General features: G+C 37.7%; 1 protein-coding gene and 1 pseudogene across 4 annotated transcripts in view; both read left to right on the forward strand.

Moving 5' to 3' along the window:
• PASD1 (PAS domain containing repressor 1) overlaps positions 1 to 16,266 on the forward strand; it is a 104,875-nt gene that overhangs the window by 63,874 nt on the left and 24,735 nt on the right. The window lies entirely within an intron of this gene.
• Positions 11,188 to 13,349, forward strand: LOC131502241 (mitogen-activated protein kinase kinase kinase kinase 4-like; annotated as a pseudogene).

Consider the following 16,266-nt stretch of genomic DNA (forward strand, 5'->3'; position numbering starts at 1 on the left):
CTCACGGACCGCGAGATCGTGACCTGAGTTGAAGTTGGACGCTTAACCGACTGAGCCACCCAGGTGCCCCTAAAAGAAATGTTTTCTTGAGGCTTAAAACCCCTTCTAATATTGTAAGATATTATCACTCCAGTGTGGATGAATGCACTATAGTTTTATATGTTCTGTACTTTCATAAAATATTACTAAAGTTCTTTCAAAATTATGCAATGGATTATTATTTATCATATAGAAAGTAAGATGGAAAATGACACTTAGGACAGAGTTGATGGATCTGATGAAGAAATTCTGTTTAATTCCACCTCCCATGTCTCACATCCCTCCCCTCTCCTTCAATACCATGGTCACTGCTGTGCTCTCAGACACCTCAGCTCTCACATGATGGGTTGTTGGTGGGCCTGGCTTGTCCACTATCTTGAGGTCTGTAAAGGTGGACCTGCCAACCTTGTCCCTGTCTGGCACAGAGCTTCACATCAAGTAGGCAGAAATGAACATCTACTCAGGGACTGATTGATTGGTTGATCCTATCAAAATGGTAATCCATTCCATGCCATGAGACCTCTCAAAGGTAATGCAGTATTATTATAAATCAGTGCAAACTAGTATTGCCTTGTTTTTGTCATAGACTCTTTCCTTGTTCTCAGGATATTTTTAAATAAAAATAAGGAGAAGAAATCATGGCATGTCAGAGTCATGGTTTCGTATGTTTCATAGACACCCTGAGCAGATTGGTAATCTGGCTTTCATTTTATAGACTGAGGGACAGTTAGGAAAGTAATCAGGCACAGAGGCCATAGGGACCTGGAGCTCCCAAAGTGGTTTGGGAATTTCTCTTGGTAATTCTACATGTTCTTTGAAAGGCAAGAATCATTTTGCTAAAAAGCTTGAAAGCATTGCCTATGCTTATGAAAGAAACACAAAGAGGAGAATTTGAGATGTTTAGAAGAAAGGGTCTGTTTCCATGGAGGGTGTATTGTCCTTGCATGTTTCAGATTTGAGGCTAAAGAACCTTTCATTTCAGGAGAGGGACTCAGTGGTTGGGTTATTTCCCATTAAAGCTACAGATGCAATGGAGTGCAAGGTCTTGTTTGCTTGGACCACTGAAGAAACAAAGAAGTAAGGGGTACTTGAAAGTATGTAAGGGGCAGACCAAAACTGGAATACTGTTAGCCCTCTCCTATCTGGCTCCTGCTAGAGCCAGAATGAAGTACCTAGCTACTCTTTTAGTTTGGCCAGATGTATGTAGAGGTAAGACCCAAATTCCCATCACAGTGTCATCTCAGTAGAAATGCATTCTGTTCTTTAGCCTTCACGATAGGATTTCATGTTTATTAACCTAGTTGAAAACAAATCTATAAGGTAGATTTTAGACTTGTCAGAATGTAGTCATAGAGGATTATGATATGCCCAACTCACACAATTTGTTCCACAGTAGAGCGGAATTGGGACCCAGATTTTCCTGGGCTCATTCCTGTCAGGACATCAGTTCTAGCAGCTGTGGCTAGTATGGGATTCCAAGGAGGAAACTCGAGGAGCCTTTGGGAAGTACTTGATTGAGGATGTTTTCGAGAGAAAATCTTTTTTTCCCCTTTAATTTCTCCTTAAATGTAGAGGAGAGAAAAATTAATAGGGAGGGGACTATGACGATTAGCCAAGTGTTGATGAAGATAGCATCTTCTCACCTTCAGATAAAGAACACTGGAATATCAAATAGCAAGCATTTCCAAGGGTTCTAATAGCTCTTACACTTGGTTTCAGTCTTCAGAAACTGCTACAGTGCTGGAATTGGTCCCTGGGAGACTCCAGCTGTCAGCAGCTTCACCAAAAAGAATGTTCCTGCCTAATTCCCCTTTCAGCTTGTGTCAGTGAAGAGTTATTTTGTACAAAGGTGTGAAGAGAATTTTGTAAAGATGTATGGTAATTCTCATTAGCACAGTTTTGTTATATGGAGCCTTGGTACTATTCTATACAGACTTCATTACTTGTGTCCACCCCATCTTGAGCAGGGGAAGGGCCCTGTGCATCACTGCAGCACGTTTGATTGTGTTTCTTTACCACTAAGGAGCTAGCTCACAGGTTCCATCATTTCAGTCCCAGTGAAACTTATTCATACAGCAAGTATTTAGCACCTACTATAGGGGAAGTTCTGTTCTAGGCTCTGAGGACACAGCAGTGAACAAAAATCCTTAACTTCTAAAGCTCCATTCTAGTGGAAGAGAAAGACAATACATAAATCAATAGACCAGAGTGGGTTACATGGTGAGGAAGGCCAATGGAAAACGGTAAGCAATGAAGAGGGATAGGGAAGGTTGTGAGGGGAGGATAAATTTGATTTAAGTTTTACCATATGCAATTGACATTTTTATAGGTTAAAAGATGGTGCAATATTGGCAATTCTGAATGGTGTGATGTAATAGGTAAGGTGGCCAGCTTGTGTCTCCACAAGCGACATTTTCACTGCCTCTTGAAGCCTCAGTCAAGGCTCTCTACTCTCCCTCTGCAAGTTACTTGCCTAATTCTACTCCACATTGCCTGCCATCATCTTTGGCAAATAGTGTAGAGGTCTTGTGGTATAGTGATGCTTTAAAAAACTCACAGTATTGGGATTTTTAAACAACTGAAGTATTCGTGTTTTATTTCTCAGCTTGACCATTTACAAGTTGTGTGATCTTGGACAAGCCTCCTTGAGTCTCAGGTTTATTATCTATAAATGGTGAGGATAATTACTGCAGAATGTGCATCACAAATAAGATAAGGAAATGAGGCCTGTCTGCTTTGATAAATAAATTATATCTATATGCTTTGTAAAATACTATACAAAATCAAGTTATTATCAATTAAGAAGTAATTTCAAAATGGAGTAGTTATAATTTAGATCTCCACTAAATCGTTAACTGAGCTATAATGACATTATTAAGTGCAAAGGGTTACATGTAAACTTGGTTTATGGTCATGATCTGAAGTCTGAGTCTGGTGATTTCTTTAATACTCTTATTTTTCTGTTAATTTAAGGTTGTCCTCTTTTTCTGTTTAAACCCAGCCAACTTTAAACCCCTATTCTTATGAGATGATTCTATATCCATCAACACCCAAACTATTCTCTGCAAAGAGTGCACCTTGCCTTGCTGGGGTCAGGACAGGGTGTGTAGCCAAATCTGAACATGATGGAATTCATGGCTTGGAGGCCCCATTGAGAGTCTGAGTTCAGTCTGTTTACTCCATGGTCTCACACCCACCTGACAGACCATCACATGCTGACACCTGCCTCTAACAGATAAGAAAAGGAGTTGGGACCCATTCTCATGCAGCTGTAGTTGTTAGATATGGAGCCAGTCTCTTGGTTTCCATTTAACTTGTCCTGTTGGTATGTATAGGACCTGGTTCTAAAAAGGCAAACATAAAAACAAAAACAAAAAGAAGAAGAGAAAAGAAGGGAGAGCAGGCTCAGGTTTCTGGATTTTGTGTTTCATTGTGTTTATATGACCTCTAGCCCACCCATATTCCTTCTTTAGCTATATGATCATCTCAAAGCATAAAGTTATTAGACTGTCTTATTAGATTTATAATTGATAAGAACAATTTGATTATTAATATTTTTGAAAAGCTCATAGTAAGTTTGTACTCAAATCTCAAAACTCTGAAATCACTGAGGGTGTAGACACTAATGAAAAGAAGTCTAATAAATATCAAACTTGTGAAAAATATGGAACAAATTATCTGAGTATTAACCTATTTTATGAAAATTAGCTTTGGATAAATATACTGGCAGCTGCTTGTTCTACTCAGACAATTAAAATTGTAATATTTTCCCTCCTCATGCTATTCATTTGTCAGCCTGTAGTGAAGATGTCAGGCTGTGCGTTAGGATCTGAGGAAGTGGGACAGGATCTGGTTCTCTTTGGACTTAATGTTTTTTGCTTTACCTTTTTGTATCCCAGGGATTCTTTTGCTTTATCTCTGTTAATTTTTTTTAACTTTTAAACTTTTTATTTGAATATTGGCAGGAATTACTACTATAATATATCGTCCTCTACCTGTGCTTACAAGTATTAAAATTTTGCTGCATTTGCTTTATCATTATTCTCTCCTCCTTTTCCCTTCCCTCTGTCTTTTTCTATCCTTTCTTCTCCACTTTTTCTCTCCCTCTTCTTTTCACATTCATTATTTATTTATTCATTTGTCTATTCACTGGATTAAAATACTTTGCTGTTATTATTTATTTCAATGCTTGGATTGTCCCCAAATCGACCAGTGGTAGCCCTTTCAACCAAGCTCTTCTGTCTTTTTGATATTTTTCACCATTCTTGGATCATTCCTTACTTTCTGGCACTAATGATGTTCCAGGCTCATTTAGTTCTTTCTTTGCCTCATCCATGAAATCGGTTGGTTCTCCAAGCCTTAGTCAAAGGAACCCTGGCTTCTTAAATGCAGATATTTAGAAGCCAAGATCTGGGCACTAGTCATGCTCCTTGTTACTACTCTGTGTCTACTTCTAGTGCTTTCAGAACTGGGAAACAAATCCACACACACATAGGCATAAAGGCCTATATCTATATTTATTTTCTTATCTACCCATCTCTGTGTATGTGTACTTAGGTGTATATGTGTATATAAAATAATACAAACCATGAATTCATATGGATACCTCCAAATCTAAACCAGTACCAGAGGGTTCATTCTAGTCCTCCTGTTTCCATTTGTGCAACACTTTTCTCCAATAGTTGGAGATGCTTGGCCCTATTATCCTCAATAGATTTCCTTATTTGCTCAAGTCTAGAACACACAGAGAATAGTTTTAGGGTTGCCAACTCACGTCATTGCAAAAAGCAGACTTCTTCATTTGAGCTGGTTATTGTTTATATTTTAAGGTAAAGTTTACATATAATAAAATGCACAGATCCATTTTTAATATTCTGTGAGCTTTCACAAATGCATAAACACATGTGACCCATATTCCTATCAAGACATACAATATTTTCAACACACTAGAAAGCCTTTTTGTGCCCCTTCCCTGTTAACCCTTGACCTAGAGGCAACCACTATTCTGATGTGTTTTGCTATAGATTTCTTTGCTTTATTAGAATTTCATAAAAATGAAGCTATATAACATATACTCTGTTGAATCTGCTCTCTTAAAACTCAGTATAATACATCTGAGATTCATCCTGTCATATGTATCAGTCGTTTATTCCTTTTTGTTGCCGAGGAGTATTCTGGTCTATGCATATACCACAATTTGTCAGGCATTTTCCTTTGATGGACATTTATTTCTAATTTTTGGTTACTACAAATAGAGCTGCAATGAACATTCTTTTACAAGTCTTTTTTGTGGACATGTATATTTAAATTATTAAGCAATGCATATCTTAAATTATATGGTAAAATTGGTTTGTTTTTTCTTGGTGTACAGTTCTATGGTTTTAATACAGGCATGGATTCATGTAACCATGACCATAATCAGGATAAAGAACAGTTCCATCACTCCCTAAAAACCTTCTTTGTGCTGTCCATTTATAGTCACCCCTACTTCCCATGATTGGCTCCTGCTGGTCGTCTAGATCCACTTTTGGTTCTCTACCATGGCACCATGCTCTTTTTCCTTAGTCATGCTTTTTGAAGTTCATAAATTTATAGTTATCTTGGGGCTATTCGTTCATTGAATTCCACAAAAAAACTATATACTCTTTTAGGCTCTGTTCTCAGTGCCCAACCTGTGCCTGTCTTCATCGTACTTACTGCCTAATGTGGAGATGGACAAGTAAAGAAGAAACTCTAATAAAGTCACCATTCCATGTAAATGTGTCTACGATCTTTCACTGTACCTTTGGTTCTGTTTTTCTGAATTGATAAAAATGGCCTTCTCTTCTGTATTTTGTATGTCCAGATACTCCTCACCACTCCAGAAATTCCTCTCAGAAGTCCTTCCTGCCACCTGGGCTGGAAGAGCTTACCCCTTCCTGCTTTCCCATTGACACTCTCCACTTTGCCTTGGGATTACACAGAGTATTGAAGCTCTTCTAGAGAATCAAAATCTCCAAGAAGGAAGTGTCCAAACTGCATTCAACTTGTGCCTCCCTCAATACAGAAAATAGTTTGTCTTATTAACTTAACTTGCTTTCTGATTTCTAAGATACAAGCATGTGAGTAGCCACGTGACACTTTACCATTAAAAACTAATGGGGTTGATATGGAGAATGAAAAAAAGATAAGGCCAAATTTAAAATTATTTCTCATATCTACACACCTAACACTTAGGTTATCAGTGCTTTAATACACAGTGCAGACATATCAGAAAAGGTTTTTCTTTTAACATATGCTGGATTTTGATCTCTGTTGTTTTATTTCCCTAACTGGCTCAGTAGTAGTCCTATGAAAGTGACAGAAAAAACACATAGAATATCACCTTCAGGAAATGATTGACAGAGTGTATTATAAAGTAGGGAGACTAAGATGCCAAATGAAACATGGGCTGTTTGGTAAAACCTTACCATGAACATATGTACCCAGTCCAGGCCCTGTGAAGCCACCGGCTATATTAAAAAGAAGTTGGTTCTGCTTAGTTTTTTCGGTGTAAAAATGTCATGTGTGTTTCATTTTTTTGAAGTGCTATGTCAAGGGAATAATTTTGACTGAACAATGATGAACTGTAATTCATAAAAAAAAGTTTTCAAACCATTTCATAATGGAAAAATATTTGATAATAGATCTAAATATGAAAATAATGAAGTATGCAAGTAAATACAGGACCAGATGAATTATAAAAACATGTCTCAGGTATCAGTTCCAATCCTTCAAAGACTCCATTCTCTTGGAGTAGGAGATGCATTCTTCTAGAACCCTGTCCTGTGCTAGAAGGCTTGGCATAAAAGCCTTACTAGTTAGCAGGAAAAGAGCAAACTCTCTTTATATCTTCCTACACAGTGCTGGTCTTACTATAGTTTCTTGTTTGATTTATGAATTTCTCCTGGAATGAATTTTCCACAAATATGTGATGGAGAACTGTGTAGCTTTGACATTCATTCTGCCTATGAATGTTGGTAGTGTTAGCAGCTGGTATCCAGGCTGAGGTCCAGGCATGTTCCAGTGATTCACCAATCAACACTATATGTTGCCTTTTCTATGTTTGAGAAAGGGGCAGACCGCAAAACACTAATCAGATTCTAAATGTGCCTTCTTGTTTACTTAATATTTTCATGTTGTTCAGAAGAGGCCAATAATAGCAATAATCTTTTAAAGATGATAAAACTTTGATTTGTTTTTTTTTTTTTTTGGTTATTGATTACTGACCATATTTTCATAGCAATAGGGTTTTTGTTTACTTGGTGTTTTCTTTCTTTTCATTCTTTGACATCAGGGCACTGCTTAGTTACTTGTCCTTTGAGGTATAGGGGACACAAGGCTGTGGCTTTTTCCATGTTGATGATTTGTATGTACTTTCTAAATGTTATGAGTATTGTGCATTCTTTGTTTTTCTGTTTTAGTGAGGAAATACCACTGAGTGCTGTTAGATGTTTTTCCTCTTTTGATGTGTTTGTGGAAAACTGGTGTAACCAAAAAAGCACATTACAGAAGTTCAAACTGGCGCTTTAGAGAGTTATGTTTTCTCTGAAATGGATGGTATAAGCCTTTGGTGGAAATTTTCCCATTTGGACTCCATCCTATGTAAAACACTGAAATATATGAGGATTGGAACATTTGAGTTTGGTTCCTTTATAGTTGTGTATTAGTAGTGATTGGAAACAAGTCTGTTAACATATCACTAAAACAAAGATTGAGTTTTCTTAGCTATGTGATAGAAGTAATTACCTGCCACATAGTTTTAAAAGGAACCCCATATTTTATTTTATTTTATTTTATTTTATTTTATTTTATTTTATTTTATTTTTTATTTTATTTCATTTTATATTTTGTTTTAATTTTCATTTTATAAAGGGAGAGAGAGAGAGTAAACAGGGGAAGGGCAGAGAGAGAGAATCCCAAGCAGGCTCCATGCTCAGCACAGAGCCTTGGGGCTCCAACCCACAACCCTGGGACCTGAGCTGAAATCAAGAGTCTGATGCTCAACTGACTGAACAACCCAGGTGCCCCCAAGGGACCCCATATTTTAAATATTTGAAACTCAACATTTTGTTTTAAATCTTCATATTCTAATATGTAAAATCATCTGAACTTCCCGTATGATGTAGGTTTGGTTACATATCAGCTTAGATATATTAGCTTCAGATTTTTCCATGATATATCAAATACATATCAGCCCACACAAAGAATATGATTTTAAAAGCCACAAAAAATAAATTTCTGTGACTTGAGCAGGAAGAAAGGAAGATGCATTTGCTACATTCATCTTAGAGACCTTAAGTCTTCCTCTTGTGAGCACCAATTCTCTTGGCACTTTGGCCAAGGAACAGTGAGAGGTACAGTGCCCAGAGTAGGGAATCTGAGAGGAGAAGATCCAAGTATTTCCCAAGCCATCTTATTTCACTTTCTGCCTATCTCCTAGCTCACACACAGTCACATACAAACACACACACCGCAAGCATTTCCCTGCTCTATTCCTTTTTGGCCCTGTAGTAATGGGTCAGAAAATAAATACTCTTTTTGCCAGAATTTAGACCTAAAAACTGCCAAGGTCTTCAATATAGGATAGTCAAATAGTATAAATTGGATTGGAAAGTCTACTGGAGAAAACTGGTACATTCAAAGCACACTACTTTTATCCAGAGTATCTGAAATATCATACTTTACCTCTTCCATAAAAAAGGAAAGAAAAAAATTTTGAGACTGAAAATGATCATTTAAGCCAAAAAATTTTTGGAAGCACTCACAAAGTATTTTCATATTTAAATGCTAAAATGTTTTTTTAAAGAGGGGCATGGGATTTGCTGTCCCTTTGTTAGCAGGAGACTCTGACCTTAAACAACTTCAAGTCCATCAAGATCTTTCCCAAGTGAGAAAAGATTGGGTTTCTCTGGTGGGACTCGGTTTTTCATTGGCTTCTATAGTCATTGGGAGAAATGAAATTTTTCACCTGCCTATGTTTTTGTCAAATTTTGACATATCTATTTATTCCATAGTCTTGCATTTGAGAGAAAGCATGATGAGCTCCAGGTGAATTCACAAAAAAACAATTCTTGGAAATCTTTCTGCCAAATAATCAATTTTCCAGTGCCCAAATTGCCAAAAAAACAATTCATTCCAAACCAATCCATCAAATGACCAATTTACAAAATTTACCCAAATGCAATGCTTCAACAAAAAGCATGTCTTAAGAAATATGCTTTTTGAATATATTCCAAGGGTTGATAAACAGTTTTCTGAAAAGGACCAGATATTAAATATTTTAGGCTTTACAGGCTGTATAAAGTCTCCATAGCATATTATTTTCTTTTTTTATAACTTTTTAAAAAAGCAAAAATCATTCCTACCTCACACAAAAGCATGCTGCTTCCAGTTTTGGCTCAAAGGTTGTAGTTTGGACCCCTTATATATTAAAATAATTGATATATTTTCATATGAATATATTATTATTGATTATATGCAGTGGTTACATTCTTAAATATAGTGAGTGGATATATTCTTGTTATCAACATTTTAAGGAGTGTGCAATTTGTTAGAAGTTAAAAGTCACAAAAAGTTTACCATTCTTATGAATAGCAACAATATTTATTCTGGGATTTCATATGAAAAACTTCTAGGTTATTTTAGTGTAGTATTAGTTCTATTAAGAATTCATTTTCTATTTTTTTCAATGCTCTAGCATGTTTTCAGATTTTATCACCACAGACTCATTTGCCAAGTTTGCCAATTTTCCCAAAATGTGTGTCTTTTAATTGTCAAAGTTCAGTGATTCTAGAGTAAATTGAAAGGTTTTTTTTTTTTTTAACAGTTTTTGAAGATACCTGGAATATTTTGCTTGGTCAGTTTTTTAATTAGCATTTTAATGAAGGTTCCATGTGTCTGTACCCCAGCTCGATACTGCTGTAGCCAGATAGAGCAGGCAATAAGGGGAAATTTTGTATTAGGAAAAGAAATGAAGGAGAGCCAACAGTGCAGCACAGCTTCATGTTGGGTTGAGCAGGAACTTGTGTCCATGAGAGAAGGACATTGGGAACCAAGTTGGTATCTGAAGGTCCCAGAATTCTGAATTCCTTACCTTCTACTACAGGCTTGAGTTCTGGCAATCCATTGCACTGTAAATTTTATGAATAGTTTGAAAAAACAGGTTTTTATTACATCAGTATATTTGACCAATTTGCAAATAGATCCCTTTGATTTATTGGTCATTTAGCCAAAGGGTCTGTTGGCAAGTTGGCTTTTGGCAAATTTGATGTTAAATTGATTTGGTGAAACAGTCTGCTCCTGTCCTGGAAAGCAGAGGCTTTCCAAAAGAAAAACCAAGAAGGAGCCAGAAGTGAGGCAAGTTCACACCCTTTTTGGAAAGAATGGAGAACATAGTAGTGTGTACAGACTATTGGGCAGAGTTGGTAAAAACACATACTCATTTGTGGTTCATTCTGTGGAAAATGTTCATAGGTTAGCTTGTGGTGTGACTATAAAGGAATGGAACTGATTTTAACATGTGGTCAATTAATTTACAGGGCATACATGCTATAATAATAAAAACAAAGTCATACCAAACATGTGGTATCACTTGGCATGGCAAAGTCAAGACATTTCCAGCTAGAGCTGAGCAAAACTAAAGATTATTTGATTTCTACTACTCCCTTGTAGAGGAGGAAAAGTAAGTTTTCTTCCCTTTCCAGGTTCTTGGCTGAGATGTCCTATAATAAAAGACAAATTGACAGGAGAGAAACAGAAGTTTAACAGCATATATACCTCCTGTATACACACATAGGGAGAGACCCAGGAAAACCGAGAAATTTCCTGAAATTGCCCAAGCCACTACCTTAAAAGTTATACCCAGCTAAAGATAAAAGATGTTGGTATGGGGAAAAAGCCATTTATGGAGGATATCAGGAAAAGCACAGTAAAAAAAAAAAAAAAAAAAAAGTATGGTGGTTGTGCAGATTTAAGTCCCTGCCCTCTCCATTGATAAGAGTTTCTAGAAAGGGAGATACACTTATAAATGGAGATTTACCATTTACAAATGGAGATTTACCATTTATATGTAAGTTTCTCTTACAAAAGTGTAACTTCTACCCAGTTTTCAGAGGTTGACCTGTGTCTCTTAAGAATAACCAGTTCACTGCTGACAGAGTTCGAGAGGTGGAAGACAGATTTAGGAAAACTAACCACACATCCCCTGAAGCCCAGTCAAAGCAGACAGGCAGAGTATTAAAGGCACCATTGCCTTTCAGATCAGTCTTTTTCCAGTGGCAACTCTGTCTATGCTTCCTGCCCTGCAGAGACCAACTGAGACACAGGTTCCTGTGAGTACAACGTCTCATTTCCCTGTTCTGTCCCAGCAGGAATCCCCACTGCAAGGCAGTGGACAGCAAAATAGCCAAGCAGGTCAAAGAAACTTCACCAGCAGTATTGAGCCCAGGCTGCTGTATGAGAGAGTGGAGAAACTGGTGCCCAGGCCTGGTAGTGGCAGTTTGTGGGGGCCCAACAACTCAAGATCCCAACCTGGGTCCCACCCTGGGTCTCAGAGCGATTCTTGGGAGCTCTTCAGAGTGAGATTGTCATCCAAATCCAATGACTATCCATCTCAGTGCCTGAAAAATGCAGTGAAAAAACCTGAAGATAAGAAGTTTTTAGAACTCTCAAGCCTGCTGATTTGACTGTACTGGCCAAAGCGCTTCAAGAAGTGGAAGATGTGAGACCCCCACACAAAATGGCAGACTATTTCTTATCCAGTGAGGAGTCAGGGATGACAGATGAGGAAGGCAATGATGTAGAACAAGAAGGGGTGAGGAACCCGCCTCTGGACCAGAGGACACCAGAGTAGCATCATCTCTGAATCTGAGCAATGGTGAAACAGAATCCATGAAAACCTTGATTGTCCATGATGATGTAGAAGGTGAACCAGCCATGACCCCATCCAAGGAGGACACTCTAATTGTCCACTAGACTCAAGCTGCTGGTAGCACATTCTAGAAACACAACTCTTCCTCCTCCTTTACACCTTTTATAACCCCCAGATTACTACAGATTTCTCCATCTAGTGGGAGAACAGTGAGTTCCGTGGTGGGATTTTCCTGTGATGGAATGACACCAGAAGCCATAAGGCAAGATCCTACCCAGAAGGGCTCTGTAGTCAGTATGAATCCCACCAACACTAGGCAACAAAATGACACCCCAGAGATTCATAAATGTAAGAAGAGAATTAACTCCAAGATTCTGTGTGTTGCCTTATAAGGAGTGAATTTGCCAATGGGTACAGAGTGGCCTGATGCTCCTGGACACAAGTGGCCAAGGGAAGGTATATTCTCTGATCAACCAAAGGCGACTTCAGCAAATGGATGTCCTTGTAGGCTTGAACGTCTTCATGACAATATCTGGCAGAAAGGAAAAGTTACATGTCTACCATTTGTCCTGGTTAAGAAATAAAATATTTCACAATGATTCAGAAGTTGAGAAGAAGCAGGGATGGACAGCTATATAGGATTTGGAAGGATGCATACAGTATAAAGTTGTAAAATATGAAAGAATAAAATTTCTGGTAATTACTTTGAAGAGTTCTGTGGAGGTCTATGTGTGGGCACCCAAACCATATCACAAATTTATGGCCTTTAAGTCATTTGGAGAATTGGTACATAAGCCATTACTAGCAGATCTCACTGTTGAGGAAGACCAGAGTTTGAAAGTGTTGTATGGATCCTGCGCTGGTTTCCATGCTGTTGATGTGGATTCAGGATCAGTTTATGACATTTATCTACCAACACACATGAGTCCACACTCTATGATCCAGTGTATTATCCAACCCCATGCAATCATTATCCTCCCCAACACAGATGGCATGGAGTTTCTGGTGTTCTATGAAGAAGAAGGGGTTTATGTGAATATTGATGGAAGAGTCACCAAGGATGTGGCTCTGTAGTGGAGCGATGCCAACGTCTGTAACATATATTTGATCCAATTAGATGATGGGCTGGGGAGAAAAGGGTGTAGATATCCGATCTGTGGGAACTGGTCACCTGGATGATGTGCTTATGCACAAAAGGGCTCAAAGATGAAAATTCTTATCTGACAACGACAAGGTCTTCTTTGCCTCTGTTCAGTCTGGTTGCACAGTCAGGTTTATTTCATGATGTTAGGCAGGACTTCTGAGCTGGTAGAAGCAGTGCGATAAGGATTGCTGGCCCCAAGTTTTCAAGATCCTGAGAACTTGGAATTCCTTGCAACTGAAGCTCAGAGCTACACTGGTGTAGTCCAGGAGAGGTGTGTGTGCAGACACCATTTGTGGAGTTTTGTTTTGTTTTGTTTGCCACTTCCTTTCTGTACCTCTAACCAGCTTATCCCGTCTCTTCTTTTTTCTATTCAAAAATAAATCAAGGCTACAATGCATCTGGTGCTGTTCACGTTCTAAAAAATAAAAATAAAAAAATAACCAGCTCAAGATAATCCTTGTGACAAAGAGGCATATTTTGAGATGGCAAATTGTTCCTTTTAACCTGAATGGTGGTGACATAACTATTGCCCTCACTGGTATAAGGATTTAGCAGACCAGGTTTATATTCAGACTTTGTCATTTGTCATGACCTTCTATATTATTCACCTTGTGGAGCCTTATCTCCCTCATCTGTAAAGTGGGGATGATAATAGAACACATGTTATTGAGTTATTTTAGGATCCAAAGAGATAATATGTGTAAGATACCTACCACATGGTAGGAACTCAGTAAATAATAGTGTCTCCCCTACCATCAGAGGTGAGATTGGTGGTGGGTAAGGAGTAAGATTAGTTAGCAATTGCCTTATAACTGAGGGTGGTGATGGAGTACTCACTTCAAATTACTGATTCCCTGAACTGATCAAAATCATCCCCTTTGCCTATCTGCCTTTGGGTGAGTTTCTCAAAACAAATTCTATCTTCAAATAATGTAAATCTATTAAGATGATGTTCTCCAATAATTTATTTACTAAAAGGTGTTACAGTGAAAGAAAAGAAATATTTAAAAAGCAGGGTATTTTGTATTAGTAGGGATCAGTTTGTGCCTTCATTCAGGGGCTATTTACAAGTGCGCATTCTATGGAGAGCTGCATAGCCATACAGCACCTCTCTTCCTCCCTGACCCCTTGCCCAAAGGAGTAAGGGTTTAGGTGATGGATAGCAATAGCAATTGTTGACCTCCCAGTCTACTTAACACTGGAGAATCTGCTTCTTGGATCTGAAGGAATAGAGCAATAACATATGCAGAACTCATCTTTGTGAAGCACATTTTTAGGAGAGAGAATTAAAATCACAAAAGAACCATTTTAGAGCAAATTACAGTCTTATACATCCTAAATCATATATTTAAGTGGAGAAGAACTTAAAGGAATGGAGCAATCAAAGGGAGAATGACTAATGAGGGCATTTGAGATGATCACGTTGGACTGTACAGATTACAAAGCACTTTGTCTAAATGTTAATTTATCTTTACAAGAATGATACAAGGTACATACTATGAGTCTCACTTTAAAGATTCAGAAGCTGGGGCTCAGGGAAGTTAAAATACTTGCTCTAAGACTCAAAGTTAGGAAGTATAAGCTAAGGTTTGAGCCCAAGTCTGTGCAACCTCAAATTCTGTCACCTGGCAGCTCTGGAATGTTGGACACAATGGTGAAAATAGGGAAATGGGAAAAATAGGAGGCTGTGCCAGGCATAATGCCTAGGGAACCAACTAAAGTATAGTGACTTGGGAAGAGGTAGTCTCTGGTGATGCCAGTTCCAATCCAGTTGTCAAGGATGGCTGAGATGCAGTTGGGCCTGAAGCAAAAGTGGCTGCCTGCACCTTGACCTAAGATTTCCCATTTCAGACAGGGAGTGATAGTGGGTTTCTTCTATGAACCTATGGACTAGCTTTTGTTAAAGTAACCTTGAAAATTATTTTCTTAAACTTTGGTCACAGCCTGCAACCAAGAAGGGAAACCTGGTTTTGCTTTCTTCCATCACTTCATATTAAATCATCTCAGCTGTTAAGTTAAAGGAGAGACATTTAAGATTATATTTTACTGTCATCAGTTTTCCTGTCTGCCACAACTGTTCAAAACCCACCTTAGTTTATACTGCATTGATTTATGAAAGGACAATATTCATTGGACATGTTTTTCATATCTATAGTTTCATTTATATAGTAAGTAGAAGTAGATTTTTTTGAGCCAAGAACAACCTTCCATTAAAGTAATTCAGTAGCATTGAGTTCTTTAGCAATGAACATAAAACCTTGGTAAAGATTTAAAGTAGAAAAAGAAACATTAAGGGCCCAATTTAGGAATAACATTTTGAGGTTTTACATAATGATACAGAGGTACTTTTCTTCATAATATTAGAAAGTATTTTTTCCATGTAAATACATCTAGCAGAGTGTTCTTTGATCATTTTCTTTCCTTTTGAAAATTAACTGATATGATTTGAAAAATGAAAGTTCTGTTTATATTAACTGCGCCTAACCAAAGGCCAGCAGTGTTTTATGGCTACAAACCCTCTGTTATGCCTCCTATCCTGAGCCTGAATTCACTATTTACATGTACAGACTAGTTAGGTATGAAATATTCCTTAATGCTTTTTTTTTAAAGCAATGTATGTGCTTATGTGTAACTTTTACATTCTGATTATAAGTCAGAAATTTGCCATCTATACTGATGTAGAGAGAAGTGTGAAATATACATTCATGGAAGAATTTGGAAAACTATTATATTCTTGATATCCAAGCCAGTGGACTTAAAGCAAATCATAATCACCTCATGACGTTTTGTTGTCAAAGTCAGTGTCTTGTCCAGTATAACTCACTGCATCCTTTGATATAGCACTGTCCAATAGAACTTTTTGTCATAATAGAAATGCTGTTTAATATTCTGTAATACCATAGCCATTAGTCACATGTGCCTACTGCACACTGGAAATGTGGTGCTGTGACTGAAGGCATAAATTTTAAATTTTCTTTAATTTTGATTTCAATTGAGCCACATGTGGTAAATGGCTGCCATATTGGACAGTGCAGCAATATATTCATTCACATGCTGTTTGTCTCACATATAAAGATATTTACTGTTGGGGAGCCTGAGTGGCTCAGTTTGTTGAGCATCCCACTCTTGATTTCAGCTCAGTTCACGATCCCAGGGTCATGGAATTGAGCCCTATGTTGAGCTCTGTGCTGAG

This window comes from Neofelis nebulosa, chromosome X (assembly GCF_028018385.1).
Source record: "Neofelis nebulosa isolate mNeoNeb1 chromosome X, mNeoNeb1.pri, whole genome shotgun sequence".
NCBI lineage: Eukaryota > Metazoa > Chordata > Mammalia > Carnivora > Felidae > Neofelis > Neofelis nebulosa.